A 12,628-nucleotide genomic window follows, 5' to 3' on the forward strand; every position below is an offset into this window, starting at 1 on the left:
GTGGCTGGGGGAAATTAAAATTGTTCTCGTATAATCTTCGGCCCATGTCAGACTCCTTAAATGTCCGTGAATCATTTGCACGGCCAAACGCTCCAATGTCCACAGTGAGAAACCTGCAGTCCGCACCTGCAATTGCCATGAGCACGGTGGAAAAGTATTTTTTATAATTAAAAAACAGAGATCCACTTCTTGCAGGCTTTGTAATCCTAATGTGCTTCCCATCCACTGCTCCAATACAGTTAGGGAAAGAACACAGTTGTTCAAATTTTTGGGCGTTGGCCTGCCATAATTCAGTTGTAGGGATGGGTAAAAATTCCTCCCGGAGGTTGTCCCACAATGCGCGGCATGTGTCGGCAATAATACCAGAAAGTGTGGAGACTCCAATCCAAAACTGGAAATGCAGTGATCTCAAGGTCTCTCCGGTAGCCAGGAAACTGACAAGAAGAAAAATAAATAAATGTAATTAACCCCTTAATCCCATATGACGTACTATCCCGTCCAGGTGACCTGGGACTTAATTCCCAGTGACGGGATAGTACGTCATATGCGATCGGCCGCGCTCACGGGGGGAGCGCGGCCGATCGCGGCCGGGTGTCAGCTGCCTATCGCAGCTGACATCCGGCACTATGTGACAGGAGCGGTCACGGACCGCTCCCGGCACATTAACCCCCGGCACACCACGATCAAAGATGATCGCGGTGTGCCGGCGGTGCAGGGAAGCATCGCGCAGGGAGGGGGCTCCCTGCGGGCTTCCCTGAGACAATCGGTACACGGTGATGTACTCACCGTGTACCGAGCGTCTTCTCCCTGCAGTCCCCGGATCCAAAATGGCCGCCGGGCTGCATCCGGGTCCTGCAGGGAGCACTTCCAGGTCAGGATCAGGCTGCAGCTGCAGCTCTAATCCTGCCCGGCTGTATGTCAGATCACCGATCTAACAGAGTGCTGTACACACTGTCAGATCGGTGATCTGTGATGTCCCCCCCTGGGACAAAGTGAAAAAGTAAAAAAAAAAATTTCCACACGTGTAAAAAAAAAATAAAAAAAAATTCCTAAATAAAGCAGAAAAAAAAAAATATTATTCCCATAAATACATTTCTTTATCTAAAAAAAAAACAAAAAAACAATAAAAGTACACATATTTAGTATCGCCGCGTCCGTAACGACCCGACCTATAAAACTGGCCCACTAGTTAACCCCTTCAGTGAACACCGTAAGAAAAAAAAAAAAAAACGAGCCAAAAAACAACGCTTTATTATCATAACGCTGAACAAAAAGTGGAATAACACGCGATCAAAAAGACGGATATAAATAACCATGGTACCTCTGAAAACGTCATCTTGTCCCACAAAAAACGAGCCACCATATAGCATCATAACCAAAAAAATAAAAAAGTTATAGTCCTCAGAATAAAGCGATGCCAAAATAATTATTTTTTCTATAAAATAGCTTTTATCGTATAAAAGCGCCAAAACATAAAAAAATGATATAAATGAGGTATCGCTGTAATCGTACTGACCCGAAGAATAAAACTGCTTCATCAATTTTACCAAACGCGGAACGGTATAAACGCCTCCCCCAAAAGAAATTCATGAATAGCTGGTTTTTGGTCATTCTGCCTCACAAAAAATCGGAATAAAAAGCGATCAAAAACTGTCATGTGTCCGAAAATGTAACCGATAAAAACGTCAACTCGTCCCGCAAAAAACAAGACCTCACATGACTCTGTGGACCAAAATATGGAAAAATTATAGGTCTCAAAATGTGGAGACGCAAAAACTTTTTTGCTATAAAAAGCGTCTTTTAGTGTGTGACGGCTGCCAATCATAAAAATCCGATATAAAAAACGCTATAAAAGTAAATCAATCCCCCCTTCATCACCACCTTAGTTAGGCTAGGTTCACATTGCGTTAATGGGTTAACGCTAACGGACAGCGTTGCACGGCGAAAATGTCACAATTAACGCCGTGCAACGGGTCCGTTAGCACAACCATTGACAGCAATGTGATTTTCGGGTGTAGCGCATCGCTAGAGCGTGCCATTTTCGGCTCGCGCTAGCAAGGTGCCGTTGTTTTGTGGCGCGCCTCGGACGCTGCTTGCAGCGTCCGCGGCGCGCCCGAGGTCCGATCCCCGATCTTCCAGAGCGGGGACGTTAACGCGACCACTAAACACGACACCTAAAAAGACATTGCGTTAGCGCAATCCGCTAGCGCTAAACGGATTTCCCTAGCGCAATGTGAACCTAGCCTTAGGGAAAAATAATAAAATTTAAAAAAATGTATTTATTTCCATTTTCCCATTAGGGTTAGGGCTAGGGATAGGGCTAGGGTTAGGGTTAGGGCTAGGGTTAGGGCTAGGGTTAGGGTTTGGATTACATTTACGGTTGGGATTAGGGTTGGGATTAGAATTAGGGGTGTGTCAGGGTTAGGTGTGTGGTTAGGGTTACAGTTGGGATTAGGGTTAGGGGTGCGTTTGGATTAGGGTTTCATTTATAATTGGGGGGGTTTCCACTGTTTAGGCACATCAGGGGCTCTCCAAACGCGACATGGCGTCCGATCTCAATTCCAGTCAATTTTGCATTGAAAAGTCAAATGGCGCTCCTTTCCTTCCGAGCTCTGCCATGCGCCCAAACTGTGGTTTACCCCCACATATGGGGTATCGTCGCACTCAGGACAAATTGCACAACAACTTTTGTGGTCTAATTTCTTCTCTTACCCTTGGGAAAATAAAAAATTGGTGGCGAAAAGATCATTTTTGTGAAAAAATATGATTTTTTATTTTTACGGCTCTGCATTATAAACTTCTGTGAAGCACTTGTTGGGTCAAAGTGCTCACCACACCACTAGATAAGTTCCTTAAGGGGTCTACTTTCCAAAATGGTGTCACTTGTGGGGATTTCAATGTTTAGGCACATGAGGGGCTCTCCAAACGCAACATGGCGTCCCATCTCAATTCCTGTCAATTTTGCATTGAAAAGTCAAATGGCGCTCCTTTCCTTCCGAGCTCTGCCATGCGCCCAAACAGTGGTTTACCCCCACATATAGGGTATCAGCGTTCTCAGTACAGATTGTACAACAATGTTTGGCATCCATTTTATCCTGTTACCCTTGGTAAAATAAAACAAATTGGAGCTGAAATAAATTTTGTGTGAAAAAAAGTTAAATATTCATTTTTATTTAAACATTCCAAAAATTCCTGTGAAACCCCTGAAGGGTTAATAAACTTCTTGAATGTGGTTTTGAGCACCTTGAGGGGTGCAGTTTTTAGAATGGTGTCACACTTGGGTATTTTCTATCATATAGACCCCTCAAAATGACATCAAATGAGATGTGGTCCCTAAAAAAAAATGGTGTTGTAAAAATGAGAAATTGCTGGTCAACTTTTAACCCTTATAACTCCCTAACAAAAAAAAATTTTGGTTCCAAAATTGTGCTGATGTAAAGTAGACATGTGGGAAATGTTACTTATTAAGTATTTTGCATGACATATCTCTGTGATTTAAGGGCATAAAAATTTAAAGTTGGAAAATTGCGAAATTTTCTAATTTTTCGCCAAATTTCCATTTTTTTCACAAATAAACGCAAGTTATATCGAATAAATGTTACCACTAAAATGAAGTACAATATGTCACGAGAAAACAATGTCAGAATCGCCAAGATCCGTTGAAGTGTTCCAGAGTTATAACCTCATAAAGGGACAGTGGTCAGAATTGTAAAAATTGGCCCGGTCATTAACGTGCAAACCACCCTCGGGGCTTAAGGGGTTAATTACATTGTTATGAAATAAATTTTCATTTTTAATTCCAATCCCCCACCCCACAAAACCAAAACATGTTACTTTAAAAAATGGCAAGAATATATAAATCCTTCACATTGCATTACGTACCGTAGAGTCACCAGCAGACGTTCCTCGGGGGAAATTGATTTACGGAGCTGCGTGTCCTGCCTGGAAATGGCTCCTTCCACCAGACGCAGCAGATATCGGAAGCTGTTTTGAGACATCCTGGTGTACTCAAAGTATTTCTCCTGGTTGTCATTTAACTCGCCAAACAGACAATGGTAGGCTCCACGACTCTCTCGAACTTCCACTATAGGGTGTAGCCAAAAACGCCGACGACTCCTTCTCCGTAGTTTTTCTCTTTTCCTCTGTTCATGACAGGCAATAGCGTAAGCAATAGCAATGGCAAAATCCAGCTCCATATTGAGGTAGATACTCTCCATGGGACGCTCCATCTTGATACGATACGATACGATACGATACACTTTATTGATCCCGTGGGAAATTATGGTATCACAGCAGCACAACTTAAATCATAAAAATCATAAAGGAATTCCATAGTTGACATGACAGTTTGTTGACAGAAGAACATTATACATTAGAATAGGACATACACAACGAGTGAACTGAATGTAGAGAAATAAGTAGACATTCACCTTGGTGGTTTAACCCTAATGTTATTGTTGTACATTCCCATGGCAGTTGGCACAAACGATTTCCTATATTTTTCCTTCTTACACCCCAGAAGTATTAGCCGGTTGCTGAAGGTGCTCTTCTGTCTCATGAATAGCTCATATAGTGGATGTGCATTATTGTTCATAATTGTCATACACTTTTTCAGAGTTCTTCTCTCCACTACCTCCCCAAAAGAGTCCAGATTGCAGCCCACAGCAGAACTTGCCTTCTTAATAATCTTATTCAGCTTATTAGCATCAGAGGCCCGCACACTACTACCCCAGCACGTGATTGCAAAAAAGATGGCACTTGCCACCACAGATTGGTAGAACATTTCTAACATTTTGCTACACACATTAAAAGACCTCAGTTTCCTTAGGAAATACAGTCTGCTCATCCCCTTCTTGTAGACAAACTCTGAGTGGCATCTCCAGTCCAGTTTGCTATCCAAATGGACCCCCAAATATTTGTAACTCTCCACCTGCTCTACCTCCTGACCAGCAATAGTGATCGGTAAGCATTCCAACTTTATCCTGCTATAGTTGGCCACCAACTCCTTGGTTTTCTTAACATTTAGCTGCAGATAGTTACCATTGCACCAATCCACGAAATTCGACACCACCCTTCTATATTCCTCATCCCCCTGATCTCCCCTAATGCATCCCACAACCACAGAGTCATCCGAAAATTTTTGAAGATGGCAAAGTTCAGATTTATACTGAAAGTCTGAAGTATACAGTGTGAATAGAAAGGGCGCAAGCACCGTTCCCTGGGGGGCACCTACACTGCTCAATAATCTGCTTGACACCACTGCTCCCATCTGTACAAACTGTGGCCGATCTGATAGGTAGTCAGTTATCCAATTTCTCATCCCCTCCTCCACCTTCATATCAGTCATCTTTTTGTGTAGTAAAAGTGGCTGCAGGGAGTTAAATGCACTCGAGAAATCGAAGAACATCGCTCGCACCGTGGCTCCGTCATTCTCCAGAAATGAATGTACCCTATGTAACAGAGAAAGAATAGCATCATCCACCCCCAATCTATGTCGGTAAGCAAACTGAAGGGGATCAATAAAAGCATTGACCCTCGGTCTTAAGTGAGCAAGCACTAATCTTTCCAAGGCCTTCATCGCATGAGATGTTAAGGCTACAGGACGATAGTCATTTAGGGTTGCAGGAGAAGAAGTCTTGGGTACCGGCACCAGACAGGAAGTTTTCCATAACACCGGTACCCTCTGTGTTTGTATACTTCCATTAAATAGGCGTGTAAAGACAGTACACAGCTGGTCTGCACAAACTTTAAGGACACGTGAGCTGAGTCCATCAGGTCCTGCAGCTTTACCAATGTTAAGTGACTTAAACTGCCTCCTCACATCATTTTCGGATACTCTAAAATTGGTCTGCTCATCCTCCAATATCGATGTTGCAGAATTTGCACCCAGGTCCCCTCCACTATCAGTTGGCACATGTACACATGTACTGCTGAACCTGTTGAAATACTCATTCATCTCATTAGCCTTGTCCATTGTTCCTGGATCATTTTCAAGCCTCAGCTTAAGCCCAGTCAGTAATTTCATTCCTGCCCAAACCTCTCTGGTATTATTGTGGGACAGTTTCTTTTCAAGTTTAATTCTGAAGGCTTCCTGGGCCTCCTTTATTTTATGCTTCAATTCATGCTGTATCATTTTAATTTCCTCTTTGTCACCCAGTTTAAATGCCTTTTTTTTCCTGTTGAGCAAATGCTTCAATTCCTTTGTTATCCATGGCTTGTTGTTTGCAAAACACCTAATCTTTTTAGTCGGCACCAACATATCAGTGCAGAAGTTAATGTAGTCAGTCACTCTACCAACCACTTCATTAACATTTGTATACTCGTCCATTGTCCCAAGCAGCACATCCCAGTCTGTAAGATGAAAGCAATCCTGTAAAGCCTGTTCATTTGTTGGATTCCACATTCTAACTGATTTAATCTTAGGAGGCTGTGTACTAACAACAGGTTGGTAGACTGGTGACAATAGTACAAGATTGTGATCAGATTTCCCCAAGGGCGGCAGGGTATGGTTGATGCTGTATGGTTGGAATTTATCTATGCCGGGGTATATATACCACAATTCCATTATACCCACCCTCATCTACCCATTGGTGGCATTATCTAGTGTCTAGGCACTAGACCCACCCTCTTCTATTCATTGGTGGTATTATCAAGTGTCTAGACACTAAATTGTGTTGAAAAATGACATCATTGTTTGACAACGCATGCGTTGTAAAACGCTGCGTTTTTGGAAAAACGCAACAAAAACGCACAAAAAACGCTGCGTTTTACGACGCATCCGTTCGACGCATGCGTCAAAAATGGTGCGTTTTTGCGTGCGTTTCCGATGCGTCGTGCAATGCATCGGCGACGCTGCGTCGCATGACGCTAATGTGAACGTAGCCTGTTATGTTTGCTAATGACAGGTGTTATGAAGGCAATCCAGAAACACAGTGTGCTTAGCGATCAGAGCGCACACAGTGATCTGACAAATACCCAAAAATACAAGAACGAGCTCTGAGACGTGGAAACTCTGTAGACTGCACACCTGATCCTATCCTAAACACAACTAAAAGCGGCTGTGGATTGCGCCTAACAACTACCTAGGCAACTCGGCACAGCCTAAGAAACTAGCTAGCCTGAAGATAGAAAAATAGGCCTGACTTGCCCCAGAGAAATTCCCCAAAGGAAAAGGCAGCCCCCCACATATAATGACTGTGAGTAAGATGAAAAGACAAAACGTAGGGATGAAATAGATTCAGCAAAGTGGGGCCCGATATTCTAGGACAGAGCGAGGACAGTAAAGCGAACTTTGCAGTCTACAAAAAACCCTAAAGCAAAACCACGCAAAGGGGGCAAAAAAAACCCACCGTGCCGAACTAACGGCACGGAGGTACACCCTTTGCGTCTCAGAGCTTCCAGCAAAACAAAAGACAAGCTGGACAGAAAAAAAGCAACAAAAAAGCAAAAGGCACTTAGCTATACAGAGCAGCAGGTCACAGGAACAATCAGGAGAAGTTCAGATCCAACACTGAAACATTGACAAGGAGCAAGGATAGCAGCATCAGGCGGAGTTAAGTAATGAAGCAGTTAACGAGCTCACCAGAACACCTGAGGGAGGAAGCTCAGAAGCTGCAGTACCACTTATGACCACAGGAGTGAATTCAGCCACAGAATTCACAACAGTACCCCCCCTTGAGGAGGGGTCACCGAACCCTCACCAGAGCCCCCAGGCCGACCAGGATGAGCCGCATGAAAGGCACGAACAAGATCGGAAGCATGAACATCAGAGGCAAAAACCCAGGAATTATCTTCCTGAGCATAACCCTTCCATTTAACCAGATACTGGAGTTTCCGTCTAGAAACACGAGAATCCAAAATCTTCTCCACAATATACTCCAATTCCCCCTCCACCAAAACCGGGGCAGGAGGCTCAACAGATGGAACCATAGGTGCCACGTATCTCCGCAACAACGACCTATGGAATACATTATGTATGGAAAAGGAGTCTGGGAGGGTCAAACGAAAAGACACAGGATTGAGAACCTCAGAAATCCTATACGGACCAATAAAACGAGGTTTAAATTTAGGAGAGGAAACCTTCATAGGAATATGACGAGAAGATAACCAAACCAGATCCCCAACACGAAGTCGGGGACCCACACGGCGTCTGCGATTAGCGAAAAGTTGAGCTTTCTCCTGGGACAAGATCAAATTGTCCACTACCTGAGTCCAGATCTGCTGCAACCTATCCACCACAGAATCCACACCAGGACAGTCCGAAGACTCAACCTGTCCTGAAGAGAAACGAGGATGGAACCCAGAATTGCAAAAAAATTGAGAAACCAAGGTAGCCGAGCTGGCCCGATTATTAAGGGCGAACTCAGCCAACGGCAAAAAGGACACCCAATCATCCTGGTCTGCAGAAACAAAACATCTCAGATATGTTTCCAAGGTCTGATTGGTTCGTTCGGTCTGGCCATTAGTCTGAGGATGGAAAGCCGAGGAAAAGGATAGGTCAATGCCCATCCTACCACAAAAGGCTCGCCAAAACCTTGAAACAAACTGGGAACCTCTGTCAGAAACAATATTCTCAGGAATGCCATGCAACCGAACCACATGCTGAAAGAACAAAGGTACCAAATCAGAGGAGGAAGGCAATTTAGCCAAGGGCACCAGATGGACCATTTTAGAAAAGCGATCACAGACCACCCAAATGACTGACATCTTTTGAGAAACGGGAAGGTCAGAAATGAAATCCATCGAAATATGTGTCCAAGGCCTCTTTGGGACCGGCAAGGGCAAAAGCAACCCACTGGCACGAGAACAGCAGGGCTTAGCCCTAGCACAAATCCCACAGGACTGCACAAAAGTAAGTACATCCCGTGACAGAGATGGCCACCAGAAGGATCTAGCCACTAACTCTCTGGTACCAAAGATTCCAGGATGACCAGCCAACACCGAACAATGAAGTTCAGAGATAAGTTTATTAGTCCACCTATCAGGGACGAACAGTTTCTCTGCTGGACAACGATCAGGTTTATTCGCCTGAAATTTTTGCAGCACCCGCCGCAAATCAGGGGAGATGGCAGACACAATGACTCCTTCCTTGAGGATACCCGCTGGCTCAGATAAACCCGGAGAGTCGGGCACAAAACTCCTAGACAGAGCATCCGCCTTCACATTTTTAGAGCCAGGAAGGTACGAAATCACAAAGTCGAAGCGGGCAAAAAATAACGACCAACGGGCCTGTCTAGGATTCAAGCGCTTGGCAGACTCGAGATAAGTCAAGTTCTTATGATCAGTCAATACCACCACGCGATGCTTAGCTCCTTCAAGCCAATGACGCCACTCCTCGAATGCCCACTTCATGGCCAGCAACTCTCGATTGCCCACATCATAATTACGCTCAGCGGGCGAAAACTTCCTGGAAAAGAAAGCACATGGTTTCATCACTGAGCAATCAGAACCTCTCTGTGACAAAACCGCCCCTGCTCCAATCTCAGAAGCATCAACCTCAACCTGGAACGGAAGAGAAACATCTGGCTGACACAACACAGGGGCAGAACAAAAACGACGCTTCAACTCCTGAAAAGCTTCCACAGCAGCAGAAGACCAATTAACCAAATCAGCACCCTTCTTGGTCAAATCGGTCAATGGTTTGGCAATGCTAGAAAAATTACAGATGAAGCGACGATAAAAATTAGCAAAGCCCAGGAACTTTTGCAGACTTTTCAGAGATGTCGGCTGAATCCAATCCTGGATGGCTTGGACCTTAACTGGATCCATCTCGATAGTAGAAGGGGTAAAGATGAACCCTAAAAATGAAACTTTCTGCACACCGAAGAGACACTTTGATCCCTTCACAAACAAAGAGTTAGCACGCAGGACCTGAAAAACCATTCTGACCTGCTTCACATGAGACTCCCAATCATCTGAGAAGATCAAAATGTCATCCAAGTAAACAATCAGGAATTTATCCAGATACTCACGGAAGATGTCATGCATAAAAGACTGAAACACAGATGGAGCATTGGCAAGTCCGAACGGCATCACTAGATACTCAAAATGACCCTCGGGCGTATTGAATGCAGTTTTCCATTCATCTCCTTGCCTGATTCTCACCAGATTATACGCACCACGAAGATCTATCTTAGTGAACCAACTAGCCCCCTTAATCCGAGCAAACAAGTCAGATAACAATGGCAAGGGATACTGAAATTTAACAGTGATCTTATTAAGAAGGCGGTAATCAATACACGGTCTCAGCGAACCATCCTTCTTGGCTACAAAGAAGAACCCTGCTCCCAGTGGTGATGACGATGGGCGAATATGTCCCTTCTCCAGGTATTCCTTCACATAACTGCGCATAGCGGCGTGTTCGGGCACAGATAAATTAAATAATCGACCTTTAGGGAATTTACTACCAGGAATCAAATTGATAGCACAATCACAATCCCTATGCGGAGGTAGAGCATCGGACTTGGGCTCTTCAAATACATCCTGATAATCAGACAAGAACTCTGGGACCTCAGAAGGGGTGGATGACGAAATCGACAAAAATGGAACATCACCATGTACCCCCTGACAACCCCAGCTGGATACCGACATGGAATTCCAATCCAATACTGGATTATGGGTTTGTAGCCATGGCAACCCCAACACGACCACATCATGCAGATTATGCAACACCAGAAAGCGAATAACTTCCTGATGTGCAGGAGCCATGCACATGGTCAGCTGGGCCCAGTATTGAGATTTATTCTTGGCCAAAGGTGTAGCATCAATTCCTCTCAATGGAATAGGACACCGCAAAGGCTCCAAGAAAAACCCACAACGTTTAGCATAATCCAAATCCATCAGATTCAGGGCAGCGCCCGAATCCACAAACGCCATGACAGAAAACGACGACAAAGAGCATATCAAGGTAATGGACAGAAGGAATTTGGACTGTACAGTACCAATGACGGCAGACCTAGCGGACCGCTTAGTGCGCTTAGGACAATCAGAAATAGCATGAGTGGAATCACCACAGTAGAAACACAGACCATTCAGACGTCTGTATTCCTGCCGTTCAACTCTAGTCATAGTCCTATCGCACTGCATAGGCTCAGGTTTAACCTCAGGCAGTACCGCCAAATGGTGCACAGATTTACGCTCGCGCAAGCGTCGACCGATCTGAATGGCCAAAGACAAAGACTCATTCAAACCAGCAGGCATAGGAAATCCCACCATGACATCCTTAAGAGCCTCAGAGAGACCCTTTCTGAACAAAGCTGCCAGCGCTGATTCATTCCACTGAGTGAGTACTGACCATTTCCTAAATTTCTGACAATATACTTCTATATCATCCTGACCCTGGCACAAAGCCAGCAAATTTTTCTCAGCCTGATCCACTGAATTAGGCTCATCGTACAGCAATCCGAGCGCCAGGAAAAACGCATCGACACTACTCAATGCAGGGTCTCCTGGCGCAAGAGAAAATGCCCAGTCTTGAGGGTCGCCGCGCAAAAAAGAAATAATAATCAAAACCTGTTGAATAGGATTACCAGAAGAATGAGGTTTCAAGGCCAGAAATAGCTTACAATTATTTTTGAAACTTAGAAACTTAGTTCTATCTCCAAAAAACAAATCAGGAATAGGAATTCTTGGTTCTAACATAGATTTCTGATCAATAGTATCTTGAATTTTTTGTACATTTATAACGAGATTATCCATTGAAGAGCACAGACCCTGAATATCCATGTCCACACCTGTGTCCAGAATCACCCAAATGTCTAGGGGAAAAAAAAAAATGAACACAGAGCAGAAAAAAAAAAAATGATGTCAGAACTTTTTCTTTCCCTCTATTGAGAATCATTAGTTTGGCTCCTTGTACTGTTATGTTTGCTAATGACAGGTGTTATGAAGGCAATCTAGAAACACAGTGTGCTTAGCGATCAGAGCGCACACAGTGATCTGACAAATACCCAAAAATACAAGAACGAGCTCTGAGACGTGGAAACTCTGTAGACTGCACACCTGATCCTATCCTAAACACAACTAAAAGCGGCTGTGGATTGCGCCTAACAACTACCTAGGCAACTCGGCACAGCCTAAGAAACTAGCTAGCCTGAAGATAGAAAAATAGGCCTGACTTGCCCCAGAGAAATTCCCCAAAGGAAAAGGCAGCCCCCCACATATAATGACTGTGAGTAAGATGAAAAGACAAAACGTAGGGATGAAATAGATTCAGCAAAGTGGGGCCCGATATTCTAGGACAGAGCGAGGACAGTAAAGCGAACTTTGCAGTCTACAAAAAACCCTAAAGCAAAACCACGCAAAGGGGGCAAAAAAAACCCACCGTGCCGAACTAACGGCACGGCGGTACACCCTTTGCGTCTCAGAGCTTCCAGCAAAACAAAAGACAAGCTGGACAGAAAAAAAGGAAAAGGCACTTAGCTATACAGAGCAGCAGGTCACAGGAACAATCAGGAGAAGCTCAGATCCAACACTGAAACATTGACAAGGAGCAAGGATAGCAGCATCAGGCGGAGTTAAGTAATGAAGCAGTTAACGAGCTCACCAGAACACCTGAGGGAGGAAGCTCAGAAGCTGCAGTACCACTTATGACCACAGGAGTGAATTCAGCCACAGAATTCACAACAGT

This window comes from Ranitomeya imitator, chromosome 7 (assembly GCF_032444005.1).
Source record: "Ranitomeya imitator isolate aRanImi1 chromosome 7, aRanImi1.pri, whole genome shotgun sequence".
Classification (NCBI taxonomy): Eukaryota; Metazoa; Chordata; class Amphibia; order Anura; family Dendrobatidae; genus Ranitomeya; species Ranitomeya imitator.